The sequence below is a fragment of the Lissotriton vulgaris genome, chromosome 7, assembly GCF_964263255.1.
Source record: "Lissotriton vulgaris chromosome 7, aLisVul1.2, whole genome shotgun sequence".
In the NCBI taxonomy this organism is placed as follows: Eukaryota; Metazoa; Chordata; class Amphibia; order Caudata; family Salamandridae; genus Lissotriton; species Lissotriton vulgaris.
The window spans coordinates 1,566,542,828-1,566,556,467 of record NC_141695.1 but is presented as its reverse complement, the minus strand read 5'-3'; positions in this window follow the sequence as shown (position 1 = coordinate 1,566,556,467).

Sequence of the window (13,640 nt, the reverse complement as noted above, 5' to 3'; positions counted from 1 at the left end):
ACCACACTCTGGTTACTCCCAGAGGCAAGCAGGTGTAGGCTACGCAGCACCTGCACATGAGGTGGGATGGCGTGCGCCCTTGGGGTTGGGTGCTCCAAAAGTGGGTGGAGGTCCCTGATCAGCTTCAGGATGGTTTGAGGGTGTAGCCTGTACCTTTGTATGATCTCTGACTCAGTCAGTTGGAATAGGGTGATTCTCTGCCTGTAGACCTGCTCCTCCCTTCTCCAGACCCTCTCTCCTTCTGCCTGTAGCCGTAGCCGCCTCGCAATCACGTAGAATGCCGCCATTCTGGTCAATCTGTTGTATTTTAGGCACTTTTTTATAGCCTGCACCTAGTTACCACCTGATTTGAATCCATGGTAAATACAAACTCTTAAATACCGAATTTCATGTAAATTCGGTATTTTAGAGGTTACCTACATCTCAATAGTCATTTTTACCATTTCTTTTTTACCGATTCGGTAAATTTACCGAATCGGTAAATTTACTGATTCGGTAAATTTACCGAATCGTACGTTATTATGGCCCCTACATCTCAAAAACCAAATACCGGTCAGTAACGGCCGAAATTCGATATTTTCGGCCATTACCGACCGGTATTTGGTTACCTACATCAGGCCCCTAGGTCCTAACTATAACTATATCTACCTACTGGCGACCGCCAGTAGGTAATATATATATATATATATATATATATATATATATATATATATATATATATATATATATATATATATATATATATATATATATATATATATATATATATATATATACACATATCTATCTGTCTTTGCCACTAGCTGTCTTTGCAAGTCTCTCAATTTGTTAGAAAGTTTTACAAATATATTACTTAAAAGCATTAGCAAAGGCAAGAAAAAGACTGGCAGCCAATGCAAGACCAATTTTTTTTTGGCGTCTTAGGTTAACCAAGACGTTCTTCTTTTTACTCAATTATATGTATAATAGTTACTTATAGGGGTTTTCAACCAGACGTCATCCATTAGTCTGTTGTTATCACATTCACATTTTTCATCCAGCTGCTATAGCATGCATCATTTTTCAACAGGTCAGCATATTTCAGCCCGTGGCTGACTTTACTATGATTGATGTCATGCTTCTCAGTCCAGCCCTGTTTATGAACCCTGGTCTTCCACAAAAACAATAAAGCATCAAAAGTTAGAAACCTCCTTCCTACGTCTTAATGCTTTTACGGAAATTATTTTACATATGGAAATTAAAAAAAGAGTCTGAGTATGCAGCTATTGTACAGAGGATTGTGGGTCTGCAAATGTTTAGCCGATGCCTTTCCTGCATTGCCTCTTCTACAGACAACCCTGGCTTTCCCTTCTTTCATTATCTTAACAAACATTCACTGCTACGAAGGTTACTGTGATGCACTGAAAGTTCATGGAGAACTTCCCTGAGAAGCTATTTTCTGATCACTATATCCGCTAAAACAGAAGACAGGTTAAAAAATATATATATATATATATATATATATATATTTAGATTGTCTACTCTTGGCTTATGAAAACATTGAATGACACGAATGAAACAACACACTATATTTCAAAAACATAATGGATAACTATTGAATAAGATATAGCAATACTGATGATACACAATATGGAAGGTTGTGCACAGATTGTGCTGTTTGTATAATTGCATTTCAGTGCAATACTCTTACCGGCATGACAAGAAGAAAACGTTACTTGCCTTCAGTAAACAACAGTTCTGATTAATGCTCTCGCTTCCTGCAGATTCCTCACCTCTGGAATACTACCCCAGGCATAAGACTGGCCCGGTAAACTTCTCTCCCTAACTCTTCTCCAAAGGAAGAAAGCCTCTGCTCTATTCGAGACCGGAAGTGACGTTTGTGTGATTCACTGACCCCATAAAGTGCCTTCGCCATTGCATCACATCCATTTTTTGCTCCTCAGAAGCAGCTGGATGAGAATTACAACACAGCAGGTATGTATTTCAAAAACAAAAAATGTGTGTCTTATTATGTTGGCCCCACACCATCCATGGTAGAATACAGAGAGGTACAATGGATCAGTGATGATTCTGCAGGTAGATGGAGAATCCACCAGAACAGTCATTACCAAAGGTAAGTACCATTTTCATCTGATGGATACTTCTACTTGCAGATTAATCAATTTGTGAATAGATTACCAAGCACTGCCCACCTATGAGATAGAGGGTCATGATGGATGGTTATTCCAGAAGGTCCTCCAACACAGAGTAGATCAAATGTCCATCCCTCCCCACCTCGGAACACAGGCAATAATGCTTGGCGAAGGTGTGAATGGATGATTATGTTGCTGCTCTGCAGGTGTCACTTACTGGGGCACTCCTAGCCAAGGCAGACATTGAGCATTGGCGCTCGAAGAATAGTCCTTATGGCCTAAGGTGGATTTCCATACGCCATAACATATATTTTGATGCATAAAATGATCCATCTGAATAATGTTCTTTTTGTTACGGCTTTCCATTTCCTGATGTGTACATAACCTATGAAAAACTGTCCATCCTCATGAAAGCTCTTTGTGCGGTTGATGTAGAAACTCACAGCCTGTTTTTGGATCCAGCCCGTGCAGCCTCTCCTCCTTAGTAGGATGAGTGAGGGTGATAGAGAGATGGAAGCCTTATGGATTGGCCCAGATGGAAGAGGGTCTCCACCTTCTGGAGGGTGCACAGACATAATATCGACTCCAAAATATCGATTGGACATAATATTGAGTTGTAAATATAGACTGGACAAAATATCGACAGGACAGAATATAGATAACCAAAATATAGTTTTTAAGGTAAGTGATTTAATATCGACTGTTAAAAATATAGAAAGTTAAAATATCGAATCATATAATATAGATATTTAAAAATATCGATTTTTTAATATTATCTAATTTTTTATAGTGTATTTTTATGTTATAATATGTGTGAAAAGTGTGTATTCATGTTATAATTAATTTTAATTAATGAATTTTGTTTTTGTAATTATTGCGTAATTTAATTCTGTAGCGGGTTGTGGGTTTATAGGGGAATAGGGTGAGAAGTAATTTAATTATAATTAATTAAATATGTAAATTTATTTATTGATAGTAATTTTTAATTATTTGTTAATTAATTTATATTTGTTAATTAATTACATTTTAATTAGTAATTAATTTTAATTAATTGATTAATTGTAATTATGTAAATTTTACTAATTTATTTTCTGTAGCGGGTCGTGGGTTTATAGGGGAATTGGGTGGGAAGTAATTAAATTATAATTAATTAAATATGTAAAATTATTTATTGGTATTTATTTAGAATTAATTATTAATTAAGTATTTATGGGTAATTATAAAAATTTTATTTGCCAATAATTGTTATTATGTTAATTTTAATAATTTATTTTCTGTAGAGGGTTGTGGGTTTATAGGGGAATAGGGTGGGAAGTAATTTATTAATAATAAATTAAATAATCACATTTATTTAAATTAATTTAATTGGAAATAATTGTTAAATAATTTTTTATTATTAAATAATTAATTTTTAATTTTTAATTACTTTGTATTAATAGGTGATCAATTGAAATAATTATTGTTAATTAGTAATTGTAATATATTAATTATTATATTATATAAAAATTGTAATTATTTTTAATTAAGTATTAATAGATATTCATTTTTAAATTTTTTAAATATATGAAGTATTTACTTTCCCTAATGTTGTATTCTCTGGAGTGGGAATAGTAATTTTAACCCTTACGCTATCCAAAGCTTTCCCTACTGTTACACTCTTTGGAGTGGGAATAGCAATTTTAACCCCTACGCTATCCAACGGTTTCTCTATTGTTGCACCCACTGGAGTGGGAATAGTAATTTTAACCCCTACGCTATCCAACGCTTTCCCTACTTTTGCACTCTTTGGAGTGGGAATAGTAATTTTAACCCCTACGCTATCCAACGCTTTCCCTACTGTTGCACTCTTTGGAGTGGGAATAGTAATTTTAACCCCTACGCTATCCAACGCTTTCCCTACTGTTGCATCCACTGGAGTGGGAATAGTAATATTTACCCCTACGCTATCCAACGCTTTCCCTACTGTTGCACTCTTTGGAGTGAGAATAGTAATTTTAACCCCTACGCTATCCAACGCTTTCCCTACTGTTGCACCCACTGGAGTGGGAATAGTAATTTTAACCCCTACGCTATCGAACGCTTCCCCTACTGTTGCACCCACTGGAGTGGGAATAGTAATTGTAACCCCTTCGCTATCCAACGCTTTCCCTACTGTTGCACTCTTTGGAGTGGGAATAGTAATTTTAACCCCTACGCTATCCAACGCTTTCCCTACTGTTGCACCCACTGGAGTGGGAATAGTAATTTTTACCCCTACACTATCCAATGCTTTCCCTACTGTTGCACTCTTTGGAGTGGGAATAGTAATTTTTACCCTTACGCTATCCAACGCTTTCCCTACTGTTGCACTCTTTGGAGTGGGAATAGTAATTTTTACCCTTACGCTCTCCAACGCTTTCCCTACTGTTGCACCCACTGGAGTAGGAATAGTAATTTTTACCCCTACGCTATCCAACGCTTTCCCTACTGTTGCACCCACTGGAGTGGGAATAGTACATTTTACCTCTACGCTATCCAACGTTTTCCCTATTGTTGCACCCACTGGAGTGGGAATAGTAATTTTAACCCCTACGCTATCCAACGCTTTCCCTACTGTTGCACTCACTGGAGTGGAAATAGTCATTTTAACCCCTACGCTATCCAACGCTTTCCCTACTGTTGCACCCACTGGAGTGGGAATAGTAAATTCTACCTCTACGCTATCCAACGTTTTCCCTATTGTTGCACCCACTAGAGTGGGAATAGTAATTTAAACCCCTAAGTTATCCAATCCTTTCCCTACTGTTGCACTCACTGGAGTGGGAATAGTAATTTTAACCCCTACACTGTCCAACTCTTTCCCTACTGTTGCACTCTTTGGAGTGGGAATAGTAATTGTTTACACTTTTGTTATTGTACGTACGTTAATAATATTGGCTATTATTTAATTATATTTTGTTTATAAATATATGTTTTAACAAATATGAATTATATATATTTTTTAACTTTCATTAATTATTTAATTATTATAAGTTAATGTAAGTATTTTTAAGTATATTTTAGTAATTAATTTTTAATATTAATTTAATTTAACATTGTTTTTAGTAAAGTCGATATATTTAAAAACTATATTTTAGTAAACGATATTTTTAACTCGATATTTTTGTACTTACCTGTTTGTAGATAGAAACTCGATATTTTGACAGTCGATATTTTTTCAACGATATTCTTGATGGTCGATATTCTGTCCCTCGATATTATGTCAGTGATCCCTTCTGGAGCAAAGCAGCTCTTGTTTTGCGGACTGATTTGTGGTAGCAAAAGGTGAAGGGAAGCCTGACGCGCAGTTATTGCAGGTCACTGGCACACCTGACAGAAGGAATAGCAAAAAGTAAAAATGTCTTGACGGTTAAGAGGTGCAATGAACAAATCTGAAGAGGCTAAAACTGGCCCCCCCATCTAAAAATTTAAGAAACATTGAAATCCTACAGTAGCATAACAAAAGGAGTGGGTGGAAACATATTTCTCAGACCTTTCAAGAACCGCAAGACACCAGGGTACTTTTAAATAGATGGTTAATCTGGCAGGCAGAAGAAAGCCGACAAAGCCACTAGATATCCCTTCCCTGTACACACAGCAAAGCCTTCCTAAGCCAAAGAAAGTGTAAACTTGAGGATGTAAGACACACACACTTCCAAGGGTTCATCCCGGTGATCTGAGTACAAAGAGCAAACCTGTGCCACCTAACAAAGGAAACAGATTTGGTGGAAGAATGACAGGTAAGAAAGATAACATCCACCACATCTGCTGAGGTAAAGTGTCCCTGCTAAAACTCCATGCATAAAGGTGTAGTCCCTGGAGATGTGGGTGGAGAACTTACCTTTTAAACTGGGAAAGGAGGTTCACCCTGAGAGGGAGACAGAGTGGGTGACATGGAGAGGTGCAACTTGGGTCCAGTCTTGAAGGATCTTCCTCAGAACCAGAGAAAGCTAAGTTATAGGAGGAAACACACAGTGGAAAGGAAAGTTCCACTTCAATTGAAATGCACTACTGGCATCGAATGCAGAAGGGTACAGAACTTCGGGCAATTCAAACTGGAATGAGTGGCAAAGAGACCCTCCTAGGGCATGCCACATTGATCGTAGAAGCTCTTCAAAACCTCCCGATGGAGATGCCGCTTGTGGTCAGCAAGCTGTATTGTGCACTGTATTGGAAAAGGATGGGTTCTGTGACTGTTATTAAACGAGTATAGAGAAAAGTGGTCCTAGACATAACTTAATCATATCAATAAATGCAAACCCTTTTTTGTTTTTTGGGGATTCAATCCTGCAAAAGAAGAGAAGATTAAAACACAAAAACAACCAGATACATGTGTAATTCTTACAGTACCCAAAAATGATTCCAAACACGACTTAGTCTGAAGCAACTTAATTAGTAATTTATTTACATTGTATACATAGAAACAGTGAAGGCTGGGGAATACTGTCAGGTGCAGTGAGAAGAAGGTGCAAAAGTAAGTGCTCGCGTGAAAAAAGGAAAAGAATGCAGGAAAGTTTCAGAAGAAAATCCAATGGTTTATATCGAGCTAAGGTCCAATTCTCTTCGCAAACAAAAGGGCCTGCCCCGAAGGTTTTTTACTCAATATATTACAAGTGTCTGTCACATTGTCTCCGCATATGTGCAGACGATCAATGGGAGGGGGCAAGAAAGGTGCAGGCCCCAGATGGGGGGAGATCGTCGACGTTTCGACCCTGGCGCAGTTGAGGGAGGACTAACACCTCAGCTATGGGTCTTCCTCAGGACGGGGTAAAGGGAGGGGACCTAGGTTGTGGGGAAAACACACCCCCAGCAGCGAATAGGGCAACCCGTCAGTGGTGTCCCACAATATTCCAAATATTTCTTAGTCTGAGTTGCTTCAGACTAAGTTGTGTTTGGAATCATTTTTGGGTACTTTAAGAATTACACATACATCTGGCTGTTTTTGTGTTTTTATCTTTTCTTCTTTTGTAGGATTGAATCCCCAAAAAAAACAAAAAAGTGTTTGCATTTATTGATATGATTAAGTTATGTCTAGGACCACTTTTCTCTATACCATTTAATACCCAAGTCCTTTGACTTTTGCTGGGTTTGACCCCATTATTTCAATGTTATTAAATGAGAGCATCTGGCACTGGCAGATGGTGAAGCCTCTTCCAAAATCAAAAAACTTTTGACATTTCTTAAAACCCCTACCTTTGAGGATACAGACCAAGGGTACAGGTTGCTGCAGAACTTGCCTTAAATCAAGTGGAAATTGAATTCCTGGGGTAGATTAGGCATTACATTCTGTGATATCCCATGGTACTTGCAGAAAGCGTCCTAGTAAACATGTGGAAGTCAAGGATTTGACCACCAGGCTCCGAGCTGCTAAGAATTTCTTGGACGGAGCTTCCATCCTTTAGGATTCTCTATCCACTGCAGCAGAAGGGAAATTACCAGAAGTAAGTCTAGATTTGATGAAGCCTGAATAACAAGGCTTTCTGGAGAAGGGTGCAGTAACGACTGGATTTTCGGACCAGATAGAATCCGCTCACCAAGACACCACCAACCCGGCTGAAACGTAACCACCTCCCTCCTCAGGACCTACTTACCAAGGCCCCTGGGTACTTACCTGGGGATGGGGAATTAGCAATATACAAGCTTAGATCCTCTAAAACACCACCAAATCTATAGGGATTACTAGAAATACTCACTGATTACTAAGGAATTCCATATTCTACACCACACTCATACCTTATAGTCTCGCGGTAACTGAGGTGCAGACTATGCTACCCTCCTACTCATAGTGAAGGGGGCAGTTCTGATTACTTACCATTACACACTGACCACAATCAGTGCTCACACAAGCCACAATCCTGTGGGTATAAGCATTGTATCCTTCCGATGCTCTCACTCTCTCACACAAGCCACAATCCTTTGGGTATACACACCGTGTTTTCACGATGCTCTCACTCTCTCACACAAGCCACAATCCTGTGGAGTGGAGAAGTGTGGCTCAGGGTTTAGAGGCGGCAGACCCGGAAGCTGAGATCGGCCCTGGACCAGGGTTCAATTCCCCGCCTCGGCGGGTCTTGGGCTCAAAAATTCCACGGACTCGATAATTCTCGCTCCGGTGCCTTCTCAACGCATGGGTTCACACTCTGCGACTCTGGGCAATAGCTTGCTTAATCTCCACAACGGCCCCTCGCGGCGGGATGCCTGGCTTTCACCTTGTGGATACCCTGCTGGGGTTATCTCACAGGGGAATACCAGGATGGGTTCCCTAAGCAAGCGCCGGGAAACCCTTTGTGGGTAGCTGTGCGCTATATAAGCTCAAATACATTTACATTTACATTTACATCCTGTGGGTATACAAATTGGGTTCTCCCAGTGCTCTCACTAATGCCACTACACAACGAAGATCACTATCCTATTGATACCTTTAACTCTCTCTTTCTCTGTTGGGAAGTTTCATTATATACTACTGGGAATATCTCATATAGAGTTTAATCCTTTCACACAAGAATAGCCGAATTACGATATGCAAAGGTTATTTTCTGATTCAAGTGCTCCCTGCTCCCTTACCACTTACCCGGACGGGAAACGCATCTGTCCACATAACAGCATCTGACTAGAAGAAAGGTTAACTGCATCATTTAAATAACAATCACACAATGGTTCACTAAGAACTGGGGTCCCTTTATTACGCAATAACAAATTATAACAACAATATAATACTGCAATATAACATATAGCCTGAAAAGCAAAGGAAAGAATTAGAATGTGTGTGCACGCTAATAAGAAAGGGTTGACGTCACCTTATGAGTACGAAGTCTGGACTCAGTTGCCATCTGGGTTCCCTTCTCGTTTGTGCCTTGGCTCATCTTAGGATCACTCCTGCAGTCACGGATACACGTCTGCACCGCTATGCTCTGTCTCCTCCGCTCCCCTCCAAGTCACTGGAACCTCCTTCTTGTTCTCTGTTTCGTCTGTTTCACTCTCGCTGTTCTGCACTACTCCTCTCTCCTCTCGATCACGGACTATCTTCACCTTCCAACTGCGATCTTATAAATCAGTTTCTGCTGCTCTAGTATTCATTTGCTCCGCTAACTTCTTCACTCTACATGCTCTGATCTTAGTATCAAAGATCACCAGCTGCTCCAACTAAAGTAACTTCAATCTTTCTGAGAGATTATCAGCCTTCGGTCTTTTTTGGATTTCAAAATGGCGACTGTCTGCTTTAAGTTGATTAACTGCAATAATGCTAACGACTAGCTGCCGTCTACTAACTGACTCTCTGAACTCTCTACGCTTTCACTAATATAGAACCTTGTTCATGCATGGAAGTTTCCAGCCAGTAACCTGCCGCCCACCGAATTCTTGTACCACCCCGTGCCAAGGACACGTTCTCAGCCGGCAGGCCTGATGTTATGTCTTCGACACGAAGAAAAATACAGTCTTTCGATAAGGGCCAGCCCGAGCCGGTTCTCTCCAAGAGAACAACACCTTATAACTAAAACATTACATTTGACCTAAAAGCATCTCAAGCAGCCGAGGCGAAAAGAAAGATGGAGTCTCTCCCGTTCGAGGCCTACAAGGCCCGAAATAAGCATAACTCCATCAGAAATATACTAGTAGCTTTCCAAAAGGACGGAATAATACTTATACTAAGGAATCTATCCCCTAACATAAACTTATAGGCCCTAGAATAAAGAAAAGAATAGGGAATTATATCAAACACCTTGTAAATAGGCCAGGTCTGAGGCTCTAATCCTCCTATTAGAATGATAGCAGGCTAAAGTCACCTTCACTCAAAAAGGGGAACAAAAACCCGGTCAGAACAGGTGCTCTGGCAAAAATAAGGCATCACCTGGGCAGGTTTATATCTCCTGGCAATGGACCTATTGATACCAGGGGTTGTGGACAGTTTGGTCCACGTAGTCACTACAGGGTCTTGCAGAGCCTCATTAAATGGGAAAAGTGGCTTCTAAAGTGTGGACCAAGGGCTGGAGAACCTCTGTGAGGATGTTAGCTTTGGTTTCCAAAGTGGGCAGGTTAGGCCATTCACCATCTTTCTTATGATGGAATGATAAGAGGATGCTTCTGGAGGGAAGGGTCTAAATCATGACTGTTCGAGTCTGAACCATGCCATTAATTGTACTGCTGCCTTGAAGTTTTGTTCTGGGATGTAGGATGTTATTGCTTAGTATTGTCCATGGGTGGACATATTGCTTATATGGATGAGATGTATTGAGTAAAGAATGCAACCAAATTATAGTGTGCATTCAATAATGGCTTGTGTGAAGTTGAGTATATTTAAAGAGCTTAGTGACGTTTGAAGTGGGAAGGAGCCAGCAAGGTGCTATCTTTCTTTGGGTGATTGCGACGGATTGCTCAAATTGTTTGAATATTGGCCTTAAAAGGGGGGTCCATTGTCGCTTTTGAGAGTGTTCTGGACTCCAAATGACGCACAAATGCTGTAGAGGCACTTCTTGGTGGGTTTGAATATAGTCGCTTGAAGTATCTCCACTATGGGAAAATTTGAGAAGGCATCAGACACAAAAAGCATATGTTGCCCATCTGGCAGTTCATCAAAATAAACACTGATGTCACACCCGAGCCCCTCACTGAAGGAGTGGGTAGCAAGAGGTGGTGGCCGATCTGGCTGCTTGATGACTTGGCACCAGTAGCACTTGCCAACCATGCTGTCAAACTCAGCATCCAGTGCCGGGAACCAAACTTTTTGTCGCAGACAGGCTTTCATCTTAATGGGGCACATCAACACGGAGCTAAGAGGGAATTAGAGACCTAAGTTGCCCTCCAATCAAGAAGTCACAACTACAATAATGACCTAGGTCTCGGGCATTCAATTTCAATTGAGCTGGGGTATCACATGTCGTAATCCATTACAAACAGCCTCCTGATCCTTATGAATGTAGGGTAGGGTATACGCCAGTCAGTAGCCCACCTTTAAAAAGCCCGTCCCCTTATCTAGACAGAGGAGAAACCCACACCAACATGTGCTTAGAAAAAAATGTGCAAAAGCAAGATAGCACCTCACGGGCGCACCGCCAATGGGACCCCTGGTAGGTACTCACCAGGACGGCCCTGTTATCATCATTGGTGCCATCTAGCTTAAAAGAAAGGTGTCCAAGTGAAAACGAGTGTGTTATCACTGATAAGTGCAGTGGAAACTATACAAGTAACACAAAAAGTGATGTCACACAACATATAACATACAACATAGACCCACGCATACAAGAAGAAAAGATAACTTTATTCTTGTTCTTTTGTGCTGGGTGCGTGTATTAAAAAAGTGAATATGACCACTACCTATAGAGCCATATTCTACTTGCCTAATCACATGTTGGTGTGGGATTCTCCTCTGTCTAGATAAGGGGACGGGCTTTTTAAAGGTGGGACCTAGGTCATTATTGTAGTTGTGGTTTCATCTTAATGGCACCTTGATGCCCCTTTTGAGTCAGGGCTAACCTGGTCACTCGTAGCGAGTCAGTGATGACAATTCGGTGGCTGTGCAAGAGGAGGCCTGGTGGGGTGGTGCTAAGCTCATGGTGGATGTTCTAGAGAGCAGTGATGTCATACTGGGCGATATCATCATACTTTGAGCTGTAACTGAGAAAATCCTTCCACTTCCCAGTTGTAGCTGCCACCCAATCATTCTGGATGCACGGGTCAGATGCGGTGGCTGGAAAAGGTGGCCATCACGCTACGCTGCTACTATACTTGAAGCGCTTTTTGCTGTAATTGCGCTAGCTTTTTAAAACCTCAAACATTTTGTATTTTCGTTGGATCTTAATTTCTTACCCTCGTTCTTAACTGTCGCGCCCCCTCCTGGCCCTCACTTGCAGCTTAAAATTACCTCAGAGCACCGCTACTTTGCGGGTCCGGGCTCCCGGGGTCACAAACTTAGCCGCCATCTTGGGAGGACATTTTGCACTTCCTGCACATTGTGGTGAGCGCTCTAGCGCTGCAACGCCACCAGCACGCCTACTTAAAGCTCGTCCCTGCGCGCAGTGGATTAGCGCAGCGGGTGCGCCCTCGCTGTGCCTGAGTCGTGCCAGAGTCCTGCCCGTCTGCGCCCGTCAGCGCTAAGGCAGAGCTAGGGCAGGACTCTCTGGTCGTCTCCACTATGCTTTCTGCGGGTTATTTACACGGCCTTCGGAATAGGACAGGTATGTGTGCTCATAGTGAGCTCGATCCCCTGTGCGGCCCTTATCAGTGCCCTGAATGCTTGTTTGTGCTTCCATCACCCTCCTTGGTCATTGCCCCCAAGACCATGGGTAGAACCCCTGGGAAAGTAAACCGTTCGGCTGCTACTCTAGGTCTGACAACACTAAAAGTCTTCCACCTTAACGTTAGATCACTAGTATGTCACCATCTGGATGTTTTTTCTATACTTACGGACGAAAAACCGGATGTATTCTTCCTAACTGAAACATGGCTGCATGCCAATGCTATGGCAGCAATCAATCTTGCGCTACCTATGGAGTACACCATGTATACTCTAAACCGTGATTCGAGAGGTGGCGGGATTGCGGCCGTGGTTAAGGCATGATACCCATGTTCCTGGAAGGCTACAGTTATAGTGGGTTGTGAAAGCGCTCATTTCGCAATCTCCATAAACCCTCAGTTTACCATCTCGGGTCTCCTTATTTATAGACCTCCTGGCCCTGACACCGCCTTCCGAACCGCCCTACCGGAAGCAGTTTCATCCTTGGCCCTTAAATCGGCGAATTTCAGTATAGTGGGGGATCTTAACCTTCATCTGGATTCTCCTTTATCTGCTGTGGCGAGTAGTTTTCTTGCAGACTTCGAGGCCTTACAACTGCACCAGTATGTTACTCATCAGACCCATGTAGGCGGCCACTTATTGGACCCTTTCTTGACGAACCTCCCTAGTGTTGTTTCTTACCCACCTAAACCTATGGCTTGGACTGATCACTATTTGATTGAAATACAGATTTCTTTGAATGGGGCCACTTTCAAAAGTACGATTCCTGCAATCTTCAAACGTCCCTGGAGGAAACTGAGGCTGGCCGACTTCCATCAGCTTTTGGTGCAACACCCGCCAGATCCTCCTACAGACGTTTCCTCGGGGTATGATTACTTCTGTGACTGGTTGGCTCAGGCATTGGATTCTCTGATTCCAGCTGGATGGAGTAAAACTCGTCCTGGCCCATCTAGTCCGTGGTATGACGACTCTCTTAGGCTTCTTAAGACGGCATGTAAGAGGGCAGAAAGAGCCTGGCGCAGGACATATGGCGCTGTCCTCAAGCAGAGTTACCAGGCTAGTATTAAGCTCTACCATCGTGCAATCTGCAAGGCCCGGGCCTCCTTCTACGCTTCAGAATTTAAGAAAAACCCCAATCCCACCAAACTTATTTTTAAAGTCATTAAAGACCTGACTAGTAGGAAACAAGCAGGCATGGAACTATGCTCTCAATCCCATTGTGAAGAGCTAGCAGCTTTCTTTGTGGAGAAAGTGGCGGC